The following is a 23,301-nucleotide window of genomic DNA, read 5'->3' as shown; positions in this document are numbered from 1 at the left end:
AGAGAGGAAAGAAAAGGAGAAAAGAATCCCAGAAACTACATCATGTGGCATGGTCGCAAGTTGGGTTGGACAGATGAAAGTGAAACACATAACCCTTGTCTTTGGCTTCCACCACGCCATTCCACTCACTTTGATCTCCACCACTTCTTTATAGTACCAACCTCTCTCCTTTAACATATCCTTCTTTGCAACACGAACCGATATCTTTGCAGCCCAAGCTCCCCACTTTCAGATCCTTCTATACGCCGCTGGAATCGGAAGCGACCCATTTGAGCGAAGTCCAGGCGGTCTTGTTTGCTCTTCGCAAACTCTTTCTTTTTGGTCACGTTTGCTGTTCGCAAATTCTACCTGATTTTTTTTAATTTTATAGATATTCCACATAAATCTTACTTGGCACCCACATATGATGACTGAGTTATGAGTTGGACTCATAATGATTATTTTTTTAAAAAAGTGAGAAGATAAAGACTAAATTTTAAGCACGTTAAAAGTTGAGGGACCAAGTTGCACTGAATCATATTTGAAGGATTGAGCTATAAGTGGGTTAAAAGTTAAAGGGTTTAGAGATTAATTTTCTCTTTATTTATAGAGAGAGCAAGTGAGAGAGAATATGGGGGAAATTGAGATAATTAATGTACATACATGTATTTAATGATAATACACAAGACACTTTTTACTTTTGTTTTATAAGCCTTTTTACGTCTATTTTTCAGGAGACATGAAAACAAGGGACGTAATAAGTATACCCCTTTTCACGTCTATTTTGAACAGATGTGAAAATCAACACTTTTCATGTCTATTTCACTTAAAACAGACGTGTACCTCTGTTTTGGGCAAACAGAGGTAAAAGGTGGATTTAAAAAAAAAAAATGCCCCATGCTTATTATTATCATATAAGAAAATCTTTTCAATATTAACATATATATGATATTAGAAATAATTACATTATATTCATAAAAAAAATGTCATCTTATAATCAATAAGGAAATAATCCAATGTAAATTATAATTAATACAAGCTAAAACTATACCAAGAGGACTGTATCAATACAAGTTAAACATGGCAACGAACTAATCTCACTCAACTAGAACTAACAACTCTTATAGCAAAATGCATATTCATTAGTGGAATATATACAAGTTTTGCTTACTATTCCCCCTTCAACAGCATGTCCTTGTAGGACTTTGAACACATATTCATGGCAGTAACCCTTTCGAAGAAGCCATGATTTTTCTAGAGTTTGGCATCCTATCTCATCGTGAGGCTCTATTGATTAATGACCAACTGCCAATAAAGAATTCTGTCACCAAACCAAACTGAAGTTGAACTCCCTTAATTGTCGCTTTGGGGTTACTCCAAAAATTAACCGAATTAATGCAATATAGTGCAAAACTCGGGTCGTTTCACTTTGAGGAGCCGAAAACGAAATTAAATCCTAGTAAATAAATGCAAGTAACCTAAACTATAAAAAGAGATTTTTGATTTTGAAAAGCTATTAATTAAATACTACGAATCAAATTGAAATTAAAATACTTTTTTTTTGGTTTTTATATAAAAGTGATTAAAATGAATGGAGATTAAAAAAATGAAAATGAGACACACAAATAACACTGATAAAAATCAATCCTCCAATTCAACAACGCAGGCAATCATCACTCTAAAAGATGTGGGAGTTAAAAACAATGAATTAAGAATTATAATTAAGCTTTTGATCCAACAACCGAGCCACCTCGAGTTGCCACAAAATATTTTCCTAAAATCCCAACTTACTAACTGCAACCAGAATAGTAAAATGAGATTAAGGATGCTAAAAACCAATGCTTAATTAGAACTCTTAAATCCAAAATAACAGAATTAAAGCTAGCAAGAGACTATATGATCCAAAATTCTAAGCCACCTTAGAAAATCACAATATATTAATTCCAAAATCAATACAAATGTCATAACCACAACATTATAATTGAGATCAAAACTATAAACAGCCCAATGTCAAATACTAAGCAATAATTCAGTCACAATAATCCCCAAATATAATCAGATTAAGCAATACAAAATTTTCTAATAATTAGAATAACTATCCTAAGACCTAGGAATTGTTAAGCAATTATTAGACAGGAAATTAAAGTAACTAAACTCCCCTTTGATGATCCAAGCTCCTGCCATTATTGTTGAATTAAGAGAATTATGGGACCTTAGCCACGGATTGCCATAAGAGTTGCTGTAATCAAAGTTCTGCTGCAAATTTCCATGGAGGAACACTGTTCACGCCGCCTCCTCTGTTTTTTTCCGTCGCACCCAGCTCTGTTGCGTGTGTGTGCTCTGTTCGCTCGTGTCTCAGCCTCCAAGCTCTGTTCGTCTATCTTTTTCCCGCCGCGCCTCGCGTGTGTGTGTGCGTTTTTGTTCGGCCGCTGTCGCATGTGTGTGTGTTCCGTTTCTTCTCCAGCGTTCGGCGTCTTCTGTTTTTCCGCTGGTCAGCTTCGCCGCCTCCAGTTCGCTTGCGTCTCCCCCGCTTTAGTTGAAGATGATAATAATATATATTAGGGGTGGAGCAAAATGCAGCGTTTTGCTCCCCCTTTTATTATTTTATTATTTTTCTTTTTTTTTAATTTATTTTTTTCTTTCCTTTTCCTTTTTCTTTTAATTTTTTTTTAGTTTTTTTTTTTTCAAAATCTTCTAAAAACCTGCAAGCAAAAATTCAAAGATAAGGTAGCATTAATTGTCCTCAAAAATCAATTAGTCACAATTAAACCAAAATATGACAATTTTGCCCCTATAAAATAATAATTCAAAATAAAACATATTAAATCAATTAATCAATCAATTAAAGTCAAAAGGGACTAATTAAGTTGACAAAACCCATATAAAAGATATCAAAATATATAAAAATAATTGAGTTTGTCACAGACTCATTCCCACAAGAGAAATTAAGAAACAAACAAGTGTCAGTGGCATACTGGTAATTAGATGCCAAAAGAACAAGCATTCCAACATGAAACAGATTCAAAGTGACATCATTCCATGCATATCAACATTTAAAATGAGCGAAGCAGAAATTAAGAGCCGAGCGAAAGGCTTTCAAAAAGACCCAATTCTTATCATCTTGAGGTTCAATTTAATGTTCAAATAAATGTATTTGAGAATTAGCAATGAAACAAAAAAGACACATTGGCATTCAAATAACAAGTTGATGACTATGAACAAACTACTTAAACACAGTTCGATCTACCTGGTCAATCGCACGTAAAATAAAATAAAAGAAAGAAATCAAGAAACTAAAATAAATTGCAACAATTAATTCATTTATAAGATCTTTTCTAAATTAATAGGTGAGAGATGAAATGAAGAAATTAGAACAGGAAAATAGTCCCCCAACATTTTCTAACTGATCAAATTGAATAGAAAATGTAGGGCCTAAAAATATATAACTTAGAACATTGAAGAACATTGAAAGGAGACATGAAGTGAAGTAACGAGAACTTACCCTTAACAGCTGCTACAGCCTTTAATAGCTACTACAATATTTATTTCACTCTGCATAGACAGGGTCCCAGGTTCAAGGACAAAGACTCTGTTTTAGAGAAAACAGAAGATATCTTTGAGAAAAGAAAAATAAATTAAAAACATTTTTGTACAAAATATTAGGGAGAAAGACAGGACTTACTAGTGCATCATAAGATACGACAAGATTACATAGAGTTAATGTAATATCCCAAATTTTATGGATTTGACTAAAGCATGATAAAGGAGAAATTTTTAGAGGAATTATTGAGATTAAGACCTTTCAAATATGGTCTGAATAATTATAAAGTTAATTTCAGGAATTTAGGACCTATTTTCTTGGAAAATTTAAGGAAAAATAATTAGAGGATAATTTTTGAGCTGAGATTTTTAGGATAATTATTTTATAGACTAAAGAAGCTAATGGAAGAAGAAAATTTATATAGATATCCAGGTTTGATTTCTGGAATTATTTGATTATTCAAAAAGAAAAAAGAAAAGGATCAAATTGAAGAGAAAATAAAGACCGAAGGGCAAAATAGTCATTTCACATCCCTCACCCCATCTAATATACCGACACCTCCTCCCTTCTCATTTTCCTCTGCTATTCGAAGGGAAAACAGAGAGAGAGAGTTGAGAGACTTCGAGAGAGATCAAGAAGAGCAAAGGCAATTGGAGGAGGGAATCGATTTATACCAAAGTGGAAATCAAGCAAGCTGAGTCTCCCAAACCTTCTTCCATCTCTGTTTGCTATTATTTGGTCATGTGTTGCAAGACAATGATGAAGATGAAATCTGGTTTTTGAGGGAGGAAATGAAGAACATGACAGCCAAGCTGTAGAAATCGCGCTTAATGGCTAGGATGAAGTTTGTGGTTGAGATTTCTGCACTTGTTTTTTTTTGGTTGATTGCTCTGGTTAAAGTTTCTGAAACAAGGGTTTGGGGATTTAAGGAAATGGCTTTTGGTATGGGTAATAGATGATTAACGAGTCTAAATATAATTAATTATTTTCTGGTTGTATGATTATAATATGTTGATTTTATATGCTCTGTGTGGTTATTGAGGGATCGAAGAGTGTGTGCTTTGAATAAGGAAAATTCTAGACTTAATGATGGAAGAACGCTATTCGATTTTGCTGGTCAAGAAGTATTTGAATGCTAAACGCATGAGCTATAAATATATATATATAGATATATAGAACAAAGCCTTTTGAGACCGAAGCATTGGGAGAAAGAATTGGGCTCTTTATATATTCTTTTGGTTTTGGCTCCACGTTCTGAATTATAGTGAACAGATTTTCTTGGAGTTAAAATGGAAAAGTAATGCCAAAATCTAGAATTTTCATAAGCGAAGGAAATTGTTGAGATTGGGAACTAATTAAAGCATGATATGTATGCATATGTTTGGTGTTTATCTCAGCAACGTTGATGTTGCGACTTGAGGGATGAAACTAAATCCCATGGTATTAATTATGTACACCTGATTGATAGAGCAATCTGGAATTTTTGAAGGAATGGTGCAGAGGGTGAATATATATATATATATATATATATATATAAAGTGAGGAATAAAATAATGTTTTAGTTGAAGGTTGATGCTGGAAAAATTTAGAAACAGTGGCAGAATGGTGCTGTTCGGATTATAATAGGTGTTTGGGGTGTCTAAATGCAAAATGTTTAAATAGGAAATTTATAGGCTTATATAAGTGTTATATTATAGATATGTATGTCAAATAGGAGTCTTAAGAGGATGGAAGTTAAACATGATGCCCCGTTAAAATGATCATAAAGGATTTAAATTATAAGGAATGTGTTAATGTGTTAATGTAATGCTCTAGATGAATATCTAGATATATATATATATATATATATATATATTAATCTGCCCTTGCTCAAATAATTTATAGAATTTGATATTGGTTTGAATCGATTAAGAAAGGAGCCAAGAAGGAGACAAGGGGAAGGGAATATAGAAGAAAAAGCAAAAGGTAGTAACTCTTTTCCTTTAATGTGATTGTGCATTGATTGCCACATGCTTGATGTACCCTTATGCTGATTGTGCATGAGAATATGTAAGTTGCCTTTGCATGATAATAATTGTCATGACAATATGCGCTAGTTTCCATTTAGTTTGGAATGTGGGCGCGATAGATAGCGATTGGCTATATGGGTGTATGGTGTATGTGCATCATTGAATATATTTGGATGCAAGGTGTTGTTCTCTTTGGCCTGTATAACATGTTGTTTGTGATCTTGTATGATTACGTAAAGGAAATTTGTTACTACTGAGATTCTCTAGAATCTTACCCCTTCTTCCATGTAATACAACAAAAGCAAGTACTCCTAAGGGCAAGAGAGTAGTGATTGGTGGAGTTTGAAGGTGCAGGAAGTTGGTGATCTTTTTTTTGTGTGTGTATATATTTGGCTTAAAATGCATCTTATTTTGAAGTGAAGATATATTGTATATCTATTTTGGTATGTAAATATTGCTCCATAAGGAGGTGGCTAAGGGCAGATAAACCATGATAACTGCTATTGAAGAAAATGATCGATATTTTGATATAGTTATTATTTTGTCTAAAATTATGTGTATCTGTATATGTAACTCGTTGTACGAGCCTATAGCCAGAATATTGAATGTTAGATCCTACTGGCTATAATTGATTTGATATAGGGTCCAAAAGGTTGGATGGAAAAAGAATGGGTTCGATGGTTGAATGCGAACGGTAGGTCTTAGATAGTTTTTACTGTCTTTGTAAAAAGGTTAAAATGGGTACTCGAACCACTAGATAGGTTATTTTGAAAGTGAATTTTTGAAAGGTTTAAAACTTTTCAAAAAATGTCATTCCTTGAACAGGATTGGACTTCGTATTTGGGAACTTAAAAAAAAAATTGTCTTCCCCAGGATTGGAACCTAGCTTTTAATGATTCAAGATTAAATAGAACAACTATATTGGTGTATAAAGGATAGTCGTGACAGTTAATATGATCACAAGTAAAATATATCCTCATAAAAAATCACGTACTTGAGTGACCTGTGCTCTCGTTCAGCTTCCTCAAACCGCATTTTGACATGACTCTCAGTTATTCCTTCCAACCAACATCAATAATGTGGAAAAATTATAGGACATTCAAACATTTTCAAATTAATACTAATCCACACACACACATAAATGGAGGGTAAAGCTCTAAGAGCAATCATTTTATTTTTGGTAAGAGATGAGAATTAGAAACCAATTTAACTAACTAAACAATTTGGGGATTCAATCCCATACAATCACCAATCATAATAGGCTATAATTGAGAAGGACAATTATCTAATAAATCCGTAAAAGAGAGCCCAAGCTTGGACAACCCATCAGCAAGATTGTTGTACATTCTTGTTGTATGACATAATTTCATATCCCAATTAAGCATCATCATCTCACAAATCTGGAAGAAAAGCAAGCTGTTATTATTGTAGGGGGTTTTACTATTCAATAGATCAGTCAAGGTCTTTGCATTCTGATTCAATGATAAAGCCGAAGCCCACTCATTTTTCAAATACAAATGAAATAGTAGTAGAAGGATTTATAAATCCTTAAAGCTCAAGCCCACTCGCTTCTCAGAGTTTATATAAAATAAATCCCATATAGCCAATAATTTTTTCACTAGTCCACACTATGGAACCGTATCGAATATATATATGTATAGAAATGATCATTCAAATATAATTTTCTCAACAAAACATGAATTGGGGCGGCTGGTCATCGTTCAAATTTAATTTCTTAGTACCTAATAGAGTTAAGTTTTCTGCAGAAGTGGTTTCTTTTTCCATGCCTGAAAATGATATTTGTGGACATCAAAATTAAAAGCAAAATATCCTTTTCCTGAGTTTTATAGTCTGAACTTAAATACTCTCTCATCTCTACACTTTTACTCGATAATCTTCTCCCATATACTTGATGCTAAAAGTCTGACAAACTAACAATAATATTATCACATTTTCATAGGCCTCATCCCAATAACAACTCAATCTCAATAATAAATTAAAAAAGATGACAGCAACTGAATCTCAATAATAGCAGCTCAGTCTTTGCCCTAATAGCAACATGCACAATACATATACATACCAGAACGAGAGAGGATGAAAAATTGGGAACCACCACAGAGCTCGAGCTCACATCGAAGACCCAAAGAAATACCATAAATGAGCTTCACACAGACAGCAGACGACATTGAATGGGGCTAGACGATGGTGAACATTGGAGGTCAATAGGAACTTCGACGGAGGAAAGGAAGAGAGGATCGACGACATGAAGGAAGATGAGTGTGTCTGAATGTGCAGCTGGGGGTCGAAGCTAAGTGTGTGTGCTCGCAGAGAAAGAAGAGGTGAAGTGTTTGTTGAGAGAAGGCAGCTGCCAAGCTCTTCTTTTTATCCTAGAGATTTTTCAGAATGGACAGGTATTGTTAAGTTAAAAAAAAAAAAATATTTCTCCTTTGTTTCAGCAAAACAGACGAGAATACACATACCTTTCTCGTCTGGTTGGAAAACAGAAGAGAAAACTTGGTTTTCTCCTTTGTTTTGAAAAGACAGATGAGAAAAAAGAGTTTTTCTCGTCTGTTTCTATTAATAGAGGAGAAAAGTGATTATTCTCCTCTGTTTTGTAAAATAGACATTAATGAGGGAGGTAAAAAGTATAATTTGTTGTAATGAGAGTAAAAATACAAAAGGTGGATTAAATTTTAGATGAAAAGGAAGTTTAACTTGATAGCTCCGGTCTTTAATATAAGAACTAGTTTGACATTCAAGTTGGTCCTAAATATAAAAATCCAATGTATTTTGTCTTTTATATTTATCTACGTTTTCCCAAAAGTAATCCTTGTAGTGGTTGCATATGTTAAATGTGTCCATGAAAGGGTAATTCTAATACACATTATTAGTAAGGGTATTTTAGAGAAGACCACACCTATTTATAATAAATAGCTAACTTAACTTTCTTAAACTCCCCAAATTAATCAACTAGATCTTATATTAAGGACCAGAGGTAGTATACATAAGACCAGCCCTATGAGAGATGATGTAACTTATACTAATGACACAGGGAGTAAAATGAGCTCGCCCTTAAAGGGTGTGTTTAGATTAGCTTATAGTTTTTTTTGTGATTTTGCATTGTAGGAAGTAAATATGTGAAAAGAGTTTTGTCTCTGATCACCTTATCATTCAACGGAGGATGACCTCATTATATTTAAGGGATTTCTTGGCTCAGATTTAATGCTAGAACAACATTGCGACATTCTAGTAAGTTTAAGGGCGATATTACGTCATTAATATAGTTTGGCATACATGGTGCCTTTGAGAAGATAGTTTAAGGAAGAAAATATCAGATCAGACAGCTCGTATTTAGCAGTATAACTTCTTTCAAGTTTGTGAAACATAAACAATTGTCTTTCATTTTACATATAACTGAATACAAATTACATACAGTTGAAGAAAAGTGGCGTTAGTTAAACATAGGTTACAATTGGGTTCTTAAACAAATTTAGACACATTAATTTAAACAGTAAATTTTGTAAGGAAGGATTTTTCAGCAAGTTTTCCTTTTTAAAAATGCAACACTCTATACTTCTATAAACTGAAAATTTACCATTAAAATTATTTGAAGAAAGCGATTCAAAACTCCAAAATTTGTGCACCACAAATTGCTAGCATAATGGATTGCTACAAAAATCCTTTTTAGACTTTTCCTTCTTTTTTTTTTGGGCACCAAATCCTTATTAGACTATTGCTTAGAATTATAGCTATCGTAATGTCCAACATATATGTAACTAATTGACCAATCAATTCTTTAATGTTCTGTAGACGAGAGATGAGGGATATATAATTACAGGGGCAGCCCAGGCTCCGTGGAAGTTCATAGATGGCTTGGGACCTGGAAACATTTATTCTGTATCATTCCAAAATTTCCATCTTTAGATGGAGCTATACACAGTTATTGAAGATATATTGGAAGATGAAGAAATGAACACGACACTCACAAGGGAGAAAGATTTAATCATAAGAACTTACGAATAAGATGCAAATTAAATTGAGCGATATATAATGAAAAACCCAGTACATTCTGAGAAACCTTAATTAGACTGAATCCTCCCTCCTCCTCACATTTATTAGAATTAAGGAATTTATTTGCCTTCTTTAATGTATGCAAATCAGTTATTACGTAGGAGTATATTATATATAGAGGGAAAGATGCTTCTGCCGAAAATAGAGCCTATGTGACACATATACGTCAGCATTCTATGCAGATATAAAAAATACAGCTGGTGAAATAATGCTTTCAACTTTGTTCAGTTGAATCAGACCTGTAACAAAATATATTCGGCAAAAAAAAAAAAAGGCCTATAACAAAATATAAAAAGAAAAAACTGTAGCCATTTAATTCAGCTTTTTCCCTTATAAATGGAGAGCCTTTCGATCCGATTCCAAATGAATGCTTTCTTTTAATTGAAAAAAAAGATGCTTTTTTTCCCAATGTGTGATCATATTTTAATCGCTTCCTCAATTGATGATCCACAGTGTGCCACGAAACTAACGAAATATGTGATCTTATCCGTTCAACATTTATATTATACATGTGGGTGTGTGAGCCATCGTTTGTTTGCACGATGGAATACTGGAAAAGCAAGGCTTGACTTTAATGGATAGCCAGACAATTACTTATTAAAGCTCGGTCAAGTTTCGCGGAAGTTTTTGATAGCTGGCTTGGGACCTGGAAACGATTTATTCTCCATCATTATTAATTCCAATTTCCATCTTTAGGTTGACCTCTACAGTTAAGGATCGTCCAAGTGTTAACACAGAGCAAAACACAGAAGAGATTCGGAAGATGCATGGAAGGGGAAGAATGAACACATGCTCACCAGGGAAAAAGATACACACACACACACACACACATATATATATAGAGTGAAGTGAATGATCATAAAAGGTTACAATAAGATGCAAATTGAGAGATTTACAGATAAAGAACCCAAACATTCTGAGAAACCTTAAACTTAAGCCTTCGACCTTTGATATGAAATTGAGGGTCACTGAAGATAGAGCCATTGAAAAGACCTTGACTTTGTCCTGTATTCAAAATAGCATTGTTCTGAGAAGAGGGAAGAATGTTCCCTTGGTTCCTATGAGAGACCACTCTGTCATCTTCCAACAACTTTCTTCGAATAAAATTTACATCGTCCATAACATCATCGGGAGGCAAACAATCAGGTGCAAGACTACTAATGAGACCATCACACTTACCGACAGGATCTGCAAAACCTGAACGGTCCACAACAAGACCGTTCGATGGATCGCAGGATATGCACGAAATGTTACGAAGAACCACCGAAGGAGACTTCGACTCGAATTGAATTTCATATTCGTCATCTCTTCTGTACAAGGCTAACTGATTTTCACTTCTTCCCATTTCATAGCTCCAAAATGATACCTGGCGTCCGATTGGTCTTCGTCTTTTAACTGTGAAATTCTCACCAAATTCTCGAGCTTTCACAGAACCAAACTTGTAAAGCCGATCGCTGTCTCTTAGAGCCACGAACTCTGTTTACTGCCACAAGATTATCTTCACACATGGCATCATAGAATGTAAAAATCACCTTGTCATGACTCGCCCCGTAATAAGAAGTGCAAATTCCTGGTTTCTCGTCCCACTCACCAGTATAAATGATAGCGCTCTCCTTGCCGAATTCATTTGACCATTCGTATTGTTCACATCTTATCGAGACAGAAACTCTTGGACGATGGGGCGCTATGTGGCTCAATGAAGAACCCATATGCTTGTATTCACAAACACATCAACTCGCTCAACATTTACAGGGAATATTAAAGGGGTTATATATACTGGGGCGATACCGGATAAGTATATGTTCGATGATAAAACCTATTCAGTGATTAAATAATATAGGGATAAGATGCAATCATATCCATGAAGTATTTCCCTGTGCCCATATATATATGACACCATAAAATCTTCATGGGTGCAAGTACATATGAACGTTCCGCAATAGAGAAAGTGTCATGTCCGTTAAATACGAGCAACATCAACTGTCAAGTTCACGTGGAAATTAAAACATAAAAATATATGTATCAAAATTATTTCTTTGGCAATATAAGTGTTCAAATATTTTAGATAATATTTGTGTTAATATTTCACATTTGAGTGCTGAACAACATATAAAATGTGGGAAAATAAAGAATAACCAAGTTTACAGGTGCATATACATATATCCACTTTCAACTAGAACTTGCAGTCCAGATTATTTTTTTAGGATATGCCGTCATGGCTTCTGTCCTATTTTTTATGTACACTCTAACTTATCTTTTTAATGGAAATTATTTTGTCCTCTCTGGAAAAAAAAAAAAGTACTTCCACTACGATCCAAAGAATCAGATTCTAGAATAGGCTGGGCAAGATAGCCCAAGTAATAAGGATGTGGTGATAAGATATGTAGACAAAGATTAAGAGTTTAAATCTCTCTTGACATTATATATTTCTATTATTTTACTTTTAGAATCATCGTAAGCTTCTCAGTAAATTATATTGACTTCTATAACTTACTAAACCCTAAACGCCTGGCTCTAACTATCTCTAGACTAAGTTCTTCCACAAACAATTACAATAAATGATGCACATATCCCAATCCCAATTCTAATTCTAATAATGCAACACTAGTTCCAAAAGATTCTTTATTTTTCCATAAATTAATTATCCATCATCAAAAAAGTTCAAAAATGGGCATCAACACTTTTAAGAAGTCCGCATTACAGCTGACAGCATAATGGGTAGCATAACAAATTAATTATTTAACAGGCTTACAATTAAAGCTACCACCATATATTCTCTAGAAGATTGTAACTAATTGATCAATTGATTCTGTAATGTGCTCATCAGAACATGAAGGCGCAATAGAAGAGGAAGAGATGACCCTGATACACAGTAGAAAGAAGGTCATTACCACTTGTTGTATCGTTTACATTAGTTTTCGGAATGAAGAACTTACAATAACACTCTTCTAGTTTTAAATATAAGACCCAGTTTGTAGTGTAAATTATACTACAAAATGGGTCTTATATTAAGGACAGTAGGAAGTGGCATTTAGAGTGATATACAGCTCTTGTTGTGGCTTTCAATCTTGAGAGAGAGAGCCAGAGATTGATTGAATTGAAGAAGCCAAAGATTCTGAGAACCTTTAAACAGAATTTGATAGTGTCTGAAGCCATTGAGGAGACCTTGAGTTTGTCCTGAATTGGAAATAACATCGTCTTGTGAATAGGAAAGAGAAGGCCGTGAGAGATTGCACTTCCTGCATCTTCCGCTTTTCTTCCGGGACTTGACTATCTCATGGATATATTGGATATTTCACGAACGACAAACACTGTAACCAATAATTGAAGATGTTTGGTTCCAATGTCATTATTCATAAATCACATCCCGCTCCCACACTCCCATGAAGATAATAATTATACTAGAAAATAATAATTGGCATTTTTCTTTTTCTTTTTTTCTGTTGTTAGTTGGAACCACATGTTTTTGTAATTCCCTCAAATTTATATTTATATGCTTTTTCATATAATTGATTCCCTGTGTTTATCCCACTTGCGATGGCCAACCGAGACCTAACCCACCATTATTAGGGCCAAAATAATGCGTATTCTTCTCCCACTATGTTAAATTACTAAATTGCCAAATTATAATTTCATCCAGTTGCTTAATTCAACCAACCTAAGCATTATTTAATTATAACTTAATTAAATTAATAATTACCTGGGGGTATTTCTGCTGGATTTCTCTGCATTCAATTTTGCTCATACACTATTGCCATTTGCTAGATGCAATTTATAAGCTGAATTGAGTAATTAATTTATAATATATCACTAAAAAAAAAGGACTTTTAGCAATGACTTTTTGTGTCATCACTAAAAGTGTGACTTTCAGCAGTGACTCTTAATGTTAACGCTAAAAATCTTACTTTCAGCCACAACCATAATGTCACTGCTTTTAGAGACGTCACTAAAGGTCAATTTTCAAAAGTGAGACTGTCAGCACTAACCATGTCACTGCTGAAAGTATATTTTCAATAGTGACCTAATGCTGCCACTAAAAAGGACCCACCAAAAGAAGCTTTTAGTGGCGACTCAACATGTCGCCGCGGGCCTGCCAGCAACAATGTGATGGCTATTGACGATGGTCCTATTTTTTTTGGCGACTTCTTTCAATAGTGGCTTTTGTGTTGGTGCTAATGGATTGTTCAGTGGCGACTTTTGTGCCACTGCTAAAGGGTCTTTTTGAAACTATACTTTCAGTGACGGCTTACTTTGTTACCACTGATAAGTTTCAGCAACAGTCGTTACGGCAATGACTTGGTGACAACTTCAGTGGCAATTTTTGACTTTCAGCGGCTCTTTTTTTTTTTTGTAGTGTACGTTGTGTACTGACAAATAAATAATTGTTATGAGAATTGACAAATTAAAAATCAGCCAAAAGGTTCCTCTTTATGTGCTTATAGTACAACAAACCCAAAGATACTTATCTCACTTGACAGACTCAATTGAAGCATACAGATATTATACAACTAATAATGCAAGTTGCTTTATTAAAATTTCCTAATTAAGTAGCATGAATAAAAAATTGATGAATAATTTGGATATAATCACAAGTCAATAAAAAAACAGGTGACATAAAAAAATGAATGGAGCTAACTTATTATAAAATAATAAGAACAACGTGAATATATATATATCCACACACATACATATGTAGATGTTAATAATCATAAGAACTTAACAATAAGATGCAAACTGAGCGATATATATAATGAAGAACCTAAGCATTCTGAGAAACCTTGAGCAAACTCAAACCTACCACCTTTGATATGAAATTGAGGGTCCTTCAAGATAGAGCCATTGAAATTACCTTGACTTCATCCTGTGCTCAAAATAACATCTTCCATTAACTGTGTCCGAATGTCATGTACATCCAGCGAAAGTACCTTGAAAATTTCATTGTTAATAGTTCGTCAGATCCCGACCGCGCTGGATGTTCCTGTTGTTGATGATACAGCCGTTGCCATCGCCTTGAGAAATCCGCTCATTATAAATAAAATTTCCCGAATTATAAATGTTTTGTGAATTCCCGGTAGTGATATTATTGTTGCCATCTTCCATCAGCTTACTCCGAATGTCAATTAAATCCTTCATAATAACATTATCTGGAGGCTCTTCGTGATATACTTCCTGAAACCCAACCGGATATCTTGCAGCGCAGAACGCATCCGCATCTAGACCGCTCCTAGGATCAAAGGTTATGAGCACACAGTGACGAATATCCACAAAAGGATAACTTGTCTCGAATGCAATTTTATAGCTATCCATATCTTCTCTATTCAAGGTTAATTGGTATGTTCTTCTTCCCATTTCATAGCTCAAAAAGAATAGCTCAGGTCCGAATGCTCTTTGTCTTCTCACTTTGAATTTCTCCCGGAAATCTTTCACTTTAATGCCACCAAATTTGTAATGAGGCCCATCATCGCCATCTTCTCATACGGCCACAAACTCCATGTTTGCGGCCAAAAGATTATCTTCACACCTGGCATCATAGAATGTAAAAATCACTTTGCACGTTTCCATTCCACAATAAATAACGCAAATTCCTGGATTTGCGTGCCACGAACTGTAAACGGAAGCGTACTCATCCCGGGATCCACTACTGGTCCATTCGTAAACATCAGCTCCGTTCAGATCTGCAGGAGCCCCGTGAAAAATGGTTGCTAAGTGAGGAGCCCATATACTTGCATTTATGATCAATTCATAACCTAATAAACATTTACTGAGACGAGGGATACACACACACACACACACATTTGAGGCGAGCTAGACTGGACAAGAATATATTGGATGATAGGTGCTGTTCAATATTGGATCGAATAATATGTATAATGTGGCTGTCAAAAACACGCACAAATGCTTCAGAATAACTTTTGTAAAGGGAGAACCCGATTCCGTTTAATCATATTCATTCTAATGCACCGTTCCCTCAGGTCCTGTAAATAAGTTATGACTAACCGAATCATGTAGATCAAAATGGCGATTAAAATTAGTTAAAAGTAATTAATGTGGATGAGATATACCTTTTCTTTCCTAAATATACCCTTATTTATAGAGAGTAAGTGAGAGAAAATGAGTGGGAAAATTTTGAGAAAATTGATGTACAAACATATATTTAATGGGAGCAAAAATTGAAAGGGCGGATCAAGATTTTCGGACAAAAATGAAGTCTAGCTTATAATAGGACTAGCCTTATAAAATGAGTTGGCCGTTACCCCATGTTTGTTTGGTTAAACTTTAATGAACTTGATTTAAAAAATTGAAGTGGGGTTTAAAAATTTTAATAAAGATAATATAAAATATAAAAGAGTGATAAAAATTAATTAAAAGCTCTTAATCTCACTTTTTCAATTGTTTAAATCAAGCACATTAAAATTTTCTCCCCTCCATTTTCTTCATGCCAAACGGGCTGACAAATGTTTAAAATGAGAAAAGAATTTTGTCTCTATTGACCCTGTCACTGATTGCAGTACCAAAACAGCATTGCAACATTTTATCAAGTTTAGGGCGACGTTACATCCTTAATATTTGGGCATCCATGGTGATTTTGAGAAGATGGCTTAAGGAAGAAAATGTCCTTTTGATGTAATTAAAAATAAAAGAACGATTTGCGTAATCTTTATTGTAGGAGATATCAATTGAGATTTTGAAAATAAAAGAGAAATATTTATACTTTGTTAATCCTTAATAAAATACGCCAATACACTTGATCTCATATTTATTTCGTGATCTAATGCTTATTTCGTCTATGCTCGTGTTAGTGTTACTAATGCCTTTTACTATATTGTAGTGGAGAGAGGATTCGGAGTGAAAAATGGGGGGTCTTTTATTATTAATTTTATAACTTGATACACTAAAATTTATCGATTTTTTTTAAGTTAAGGTACAAATTTGTCATGAAAGTTTTTACTTGGGAGAGTTGAAAATTCAAAAGTATTTTTTGGTGCAAATTTTTCTAAAAAATTATAACAACATTGCCTCCTGTTATTAAAAAACAAATGTTGACCATTAAGATAGTGATGTTTGTAACACCCCAAATTTCTGAATTAGGAAAAGTAGAAATGAAAAATTTTATTTAAAATTATTTGGTGCCTGAATAAATTGGGCAAAAATATGGAACATGAATTTTAAAGACTTAGAAATATTTTGAAAAAGTTATTCCCAAAAAGTGGCTTAAATAATTTTAAAGTTATTTTTAGAATAAAAATGGGTTAGTTTCTTAGAAAATTTTAAGAAAAGTGGCTAGGAGTCGACTTTTGACCAGAAATTTTTAGAGAAACTATTTTATGCGTCAAAGAAACCATTATGAATTAATTTATGAGTTTATCTTATATTTCAGAAAAATAGAGAAAGGGATGAAATTGGGAATAAGGGGAATGAATGGCATAGTGGTCACTTAGCTTCACCACTTCTCTCTCACGCGCCTTTCCCCTTTAATCTTCAGAAACTTTCTCCCCGCCTCATATGCATCCAGAGCGTGGGAAGAGTTGAGAGAAACAGAGACGGCGGACGGAGAAAGATCGGAGGTGCTTGGGTCACATGGAAACCGATTAAATTTGGAAGGTGAGACTCCTGATCAATCTTCCATCCTTTTCTTTTCCGTTTTTGGCGTATTTTGGCTGTAATGGAGAGGAGAGAGGGGTAGGGAGAGAAACTCCTGATTTAAGCTGGAAACTTGATGATGATGAGAGAATGATGTTGGTTGATGATGGTAGTGTAGGATTTTTAGGTTGCATGTCCCTTTCTTGGTCTCTGTGTTGCTGTCCGAATCTGGGTTTGATGTAGGGGTTCTTCGTGCTGTCAAGATTTGGGCTAATGAGGGGTAGTAGAGTACCTTGCATGATGTTAGATACCTCTGTTTTGGGTTGGCCGAACAGAGGTTGAAATCTCTGCAAGTTTGAGTTTCAAATTCTTTGCTCTGTTTCGTTGCTGGCCAAAGAGGTGAATGAGTCGCTGGTTTAGGATGACTATGGGTTGATGATTCATAAACCATAGTTAAAAGCTTGAAGAGGTTAAAGTTCAAAGTGTGTGTGTGTGTATATATAGCTAAATGGTCTCGGGTTATGGGAGAAGAAAGGGTAAAGCTTATGGAATTATTTAATTTTAGTGCTTGTAGATGCGTGAGTTTGGAGTGCTATTTGAATCGGGAAGTTTGGCCGAGAGCTGATTGAATGGTTAAAAATTAATGCTTAGAAGTTATAAGCTAATTTGGAACTGAACCTCGCTATTTTTGGGTGTTTATAGTTTGATTCTGGTTTAATGGGAAATTGAAGAAATATATATATATATATATATATATATATAATTAGACATATACGTTGCTGCTCAAGTTATGTTGAGAAGTGTAATAGGATTTGGAAATTCTAGATCTAATTGAAAGAATGGAAGGGATTAAAAAGATTAAGGATGGTTTATAATTATATATGAGGTTTATTGGTTGAGTTTGCTTAGAAGGTTATTGATTTTAAATTATTGGAGATTTTTAGAAGTTATTAAAGAGTAATTGTTTAATTGGAATAAAAAGTCAAAGGATGTTCAAAATGTTTGGCCGAAGGATATAAGAAATAAAGGAAGTTAGGATTTGATATAAATGTTGAAGTTTGGGATTTTGAATTGATGATAAGATTGATTGAAATTTTGAAGTGATAGCTCAAAAGTATTCTGGAAGTATTGAAAGGGTATTAAGAGAGGATTAAGAAGGAAGTTAGAAATGATTTAATACAATGAAAAGTGATTTTCATGAACTTTAAGAGATGGAAACATAAGGAAATAGACTAGGAGTATAGCATAAATATAATGGGAAGTTTAGAGATCAAATGATTGAACTTAAGATTTAATTTGGTGCCCATTTTGGGGACCAAAGAATTTAAGCTGACTTGAAATTTATTATTTGAGGTTTGCTTGAGGTTTCCAAATGGAGGATGAAAATTTTAAATGAGTAAATTAATAGTTATAGTGTTTAAAAATTAGGCAAAATTATACAAAATTCCCTAAACTATGGGCCAGTTACGTATAATCTCCCTCATGTTTAAAAGTTTAAATTCAACCCCTCATCTTTTATTTTTTATTTTTTATTATGAACACTTACCGCTAACTCACCGTTATCTTTCTAACGAAATTTGCCATGTCAGATCAATATAAAAGACCTCGCATCCTATGTGGTATCTTACATGGCATCCCATCTAAGTTAATTTTATAAAACACCCCTGAACTTTAAGCTAGTTGCACATAACCCCCTAACATTTTAATGCTAAACTTCCATTACTTTTTCTTTTCCCATTTAATGCTCATCAAAACCTACTCATTACTTTCATTGCAACATTTTTACAATGTTATAATTTTATTTTATGATCTTAACAAATATAATTTATTAAGATTTTGACAATCTTTTATTAATTAAAATAGCAATTTTTGTGCGATAAAAATAAAATAAAAATTTTATTTAAAAAATTATGTTGACAAAAAAAAAAAGAATAAAAGCTCGACTTAATTGGGAAAAAAAAGGGTAATAAAGATAAATATTGGCAAAAGTGAAATACTGAACAAAGCTGGAAGGTTCATTTTGACGTTGTGAGGGTCTCATAAGAATTGAAAGGTAAAAGTTGCATTTCATTGAAGAGATTTAATGAGTAAGAGATTTTTTTTAATATAAAATGACATTTTAATCCTCATATAAAAATAATATAATTATAATAAAATGATTATATTGGATAGGATGCCAGATAAGATGCCACGTAGGATGTAAGGTGTCTTGTTTTGATTCGATATGGCAAATTCCGTTAAAAAGATAACGGTTAGTTAACAGCTAGGTGTTCATAATAAAGAAAATGAAAGATCAAGGGAGTTGAATTTAAACTTTCAAATATCAGAGAGGTTATATGTAGCTAGCCCATAGATCAGGGGTGTTTTGTATAATTTAGCCTAAAAATCATTTCAAGGTATAGGGCCATCGGAAACATTCATGAGTAATTGAGGATGTAGTGGTTTCCTAGTGTGCCGCACAACATTAATAACTAAATTTGTGATCTTATCGGTTGAACGTATTTTGACATATGATGAGTCATCTTTCGGTGGTGGAGGGTTGGATCCAATTTCAGTGCTTATCATCTTGATGAGCACCTTATGTGAGATATTTATTATATTAATAGCTATTTAGATATTATTAGGATAATTAATAAATATCATGAGTGTGGTCCGTAGTTATTTTGGGCCTAGTCCAAGATGGGTAATTGACTCAGTTAATTAAAGTTAATTTTCTGATGGCGAAAAATAACATACAATATACTGAGTCTAGAGCGAAACCCTAATTCTCTTCTCTGCTCACTCTCTGAGGGTTCCTCGCTGGTGACAGCTACATTCCAGTTGCTCATCATTGTGCCCAATCATTAGCTGGAAGATTTCCTGTATTGTTTTCTCTAATGGTGTTCTTGGATTCAAAGCTCCTTATCATTCAGATCAAGTTCTACATCAAATCAACTGAGCTAATGGCAAGAAGTATTTATAAGTCTTCCGCTGTAACTCTTTTGAGTATCATATATATGTATATAATCTGGATTGATTAAATAATATATACATGTGTTGTTTTGGTTACACCTTAAACTCATCAGATCTGAATTGTCCGTATCTTATATGGGTGGTCTGAGTTTGATCTCTTTTTCATATTTATTTGCTCTAAATAATTATTTTAATATGTATAAATTTTAAAATAAAAATAATCTCTTAACTATTATTTTTTAAAAAAATAATTTTTTCTATTTAAAAATAATTAATCAAAAACTTTAAATCTAGATTGTTCAAATCAGATATAGACAGTTTAGATCTGATGAGCTTAAAGTGCTCATCAAAGTGATAAGTACTGAAACTAGGTCCATGAAGGATCATTTGTATAAATTAAAACGCACAACAGAAAAATGTATTGGGAGAAGAGTAAACCGCAGAGCAATGGGCTAACAAAAGGGACATAAACACAAGTCCTCTTACTTAGAGAGAGAGAGAGAGAGAGAGAGAGGTGAAGAAACCTAAAGACGTAGTAAATCGCTCATCTGTTATGTTTCACGTTCAACAAGCTAAGAATATCATATTAGAACCCAACAAAAGGACCTTGAAAATTTCCTCCTTAACCGTTCGTTTGATGCCGACCACGTTGGTTCCTGTCGTTGATGATACAGCCGTTGCAATCTCCTAATTGTCCTGTATTGTTTATAATATTGCAAATGTTTTGTGAGGAAGGAAGAGAGGTCCCAGTAGTATTGTTGCCATCAGAGACTACACTTGCTGCATTATTTTCCATCAACTGTCTCCGAATATCGTTTGCTTCCTTCTTAACATCATGTGGAGGAGGCTCATCGTGATTATTGATGTTAGGAATACGCAGTCCGGCACGCTCATTCGAAACTGTAGTGTCTACCATTAGACCTCTAAGGATCACAGGATATAAGCACACGGTTATGAAGAAGATGCAAAGGAGCCTTTGAATCGAACACAATTTCATAATTTTGCTCCCCTTGTTTATGGAAGGCCGACTGATTTTTTCTTCTTCCCATGACATAACTCAAATACAATAGCACAGGTCCCACTGATCTTCGTCTTCTCACAGTGAAATTCTCACCAAATTCTTGGGCTTTAAAGGGACCAAATTTGTAAAGCCCATTGCCATCATCTCTCATAGCCACAAGCTCTATGTTTACTGCCACCAGATTATCTCCACAGAAGGCATCACAGAATGTGAGAATCAGCTTGTCGTGACACTTGCTGTAACAAATAGTGCAAATTCCTGGATTTGTGTCCCACGCTCTGTAAGCGCAAGCGTACTCCTCGCCTTATTCACTTCTCCAATTTTATACATCACAGCTCACCATGTACAAATTGCTAAACGAGGAATCCATGTATTTGCATTCATAGGAGGGATATATATGTGTATATATATCTCACTGAGGCTAGACCGGAGAAGTCTATATTGGATCATGGCCAGTATTCAGTAATTGAATTAAATAATATGTATAATGTGTCTGTCAAAAACTTGCATAAATGCCTGAGAATAACTTTTGTAAATGGAGAACCCTATTCCCTTTAATCATTCATTAAAATAAAGAAAGTAAAAGAGCTTTTTTTGGTTAAACTATCTTCACATGAACACTGGGTACCTTAAACATTGCAATGGAGCTACATTGAGTCCGATGCTTTCCTCTCTTTAAGGACCCAAACATTTCGTCTCTCTCTGTCTCTGGTGCCTTAGCCTCCAGTCCTTTCTCAAGTATCGAACTTTCACACGCTCCATTTCCCAAACCGCCGGGTCAATCGAATCTGAGATTCAAAATGGCATACGCCGCAGAAGCGTTGGCAACTTGAGCATAGCTCACCCTGAACCTATTTGCGACAAGAAGCTAGGAATTGGTGAAGCTCTTGGCTCAATTTGAAGAAGGATCAACCTCTCCTCTGCCCCTCCTATACCCTTCTTTTCCTTTTACCACCATTAAAACAAAATTTTAATAATCCAGATTTAACATTTTCTAAAAATAAATAATATTATAATTTTGAAAAAAAATTTAAATGGTTTAAATTTGATCCAAGTACTATAGACTATTATTATAAAATAGATTTTTTATTAAACTATTTGTTATTGTTTTTTCGTTATGGTTGTAAACTGTTCAGATCAAATATTTACAGTTATATTTATTCATGTATTTTTTAATTAAAATTATAATAATATTAATTTTCATGAAACTTAAAATCTGAATGATTAGAATTGGAGTTTTGATCCATTGATGAGGAAAGGAAAACGGGGGCAAAGGAGCGATAGAGGAGTGGAGGGGTAGAGGAAAGAATCCTCTTCCTTTGAAGAGTGGGTTCCAATGTTTCATATATAAATTAATAATCAACAAGATCTTATAATTAGGACAGGAGACAGTATCTTCAATAGAAATGTGTTTATATTTTAAAAATATGCGAAAGAAAATTGTATAAATTTTCACAAAGGTTCCGTTGAATTATAACTGCATGATTTCTCTTCTCTAGACGTGACTAAGAATTTCCACCAAAGGATAATTACGATAAAACAATCCATCATCAATAACTCCAAAAATGCGCATCAACACTCTAAGAAGTCCACATTACAGTTAACAACATAGTGGATAGCTTAACAAATTAATTACTCAACTTGCTTACAATTAAAGCTATCATCATTCTCTACAAGATTATAACTAATTTATTAATTTATTCTGTATGTGCTCATGAAGGCATGAAGGCGCGATGGAAGAGGAAGAGATGAACATGATACACATAAGAAGGAAGATTATATACGTGTGAGTGTATATATATTAATGTATCATTTACATTAGTTTTCACAAGAATAAAGTGTTTAAATATCCCAAAAGTGTCTACAAAAGAGCACCCAAGACCTAAATTTTTTTTTTTTTGCTCTTATATACCCCGAAAATTTTATTTCATGGCATTTCTGTCCTGAACAGTTATTTACCAGTAAGTTTAACTGTTAAAGACATCTGTTAAACTGTATAATTTAATGGTCAAACTTAATAATGGATAAGGGTCATGATATTTTTGCTATGAAAATAAACTTCTAGGGCATGCACAAGTAAAAATAAAAAATTTAGGTGCTGAGTGCTTCTTCCTGCATACTTCCAAGACATTTAAGCACCTTATCCC

General features: G+C 33.9%; 1 long non-coding RNA gene across 1 annotated transcript; it reads left to right on the top strand.

Annotated features, from left to right (window-relative positions):
- Positions 1–5,777: 5,777 nt before the first annotated feature.
- On the top strand, positions 5,778–22,956 carry LOC114763279 (uncharacterized). The gene is made up of 3 exons (XR_003742329.1): positions 5,778–5,890; positions 12,382–12,387; positions 22,946–22,956. It is a non-coding gene; the product is annotated as an uncharacterized LOC114763279 (long non-coding RNA).
- The last annotated feature ends 345 nt before the right edge of the window (positions 22,957–23,301 follow it).

The sequence above is a fragment of the Neltuma alba genome, unplaced genomic scaffold (genome assembly GCF_004799145.2).
Source record: "Neltuma alba isolate B1F8T4 unplaced genomic scaffold, ASM479914v2 tig00011273_pilon, whole genome shotgun sequence".
Lineage (NCBI taxonomy): Eukaryota > Viridiplantae > Streptophyta > Magnoliopsida > Fabales > Fabaceae > Neltuma > Neltuma alba.
This window is presented reverse-complemented; position numbering and strand designations above follow the sequence as displayed.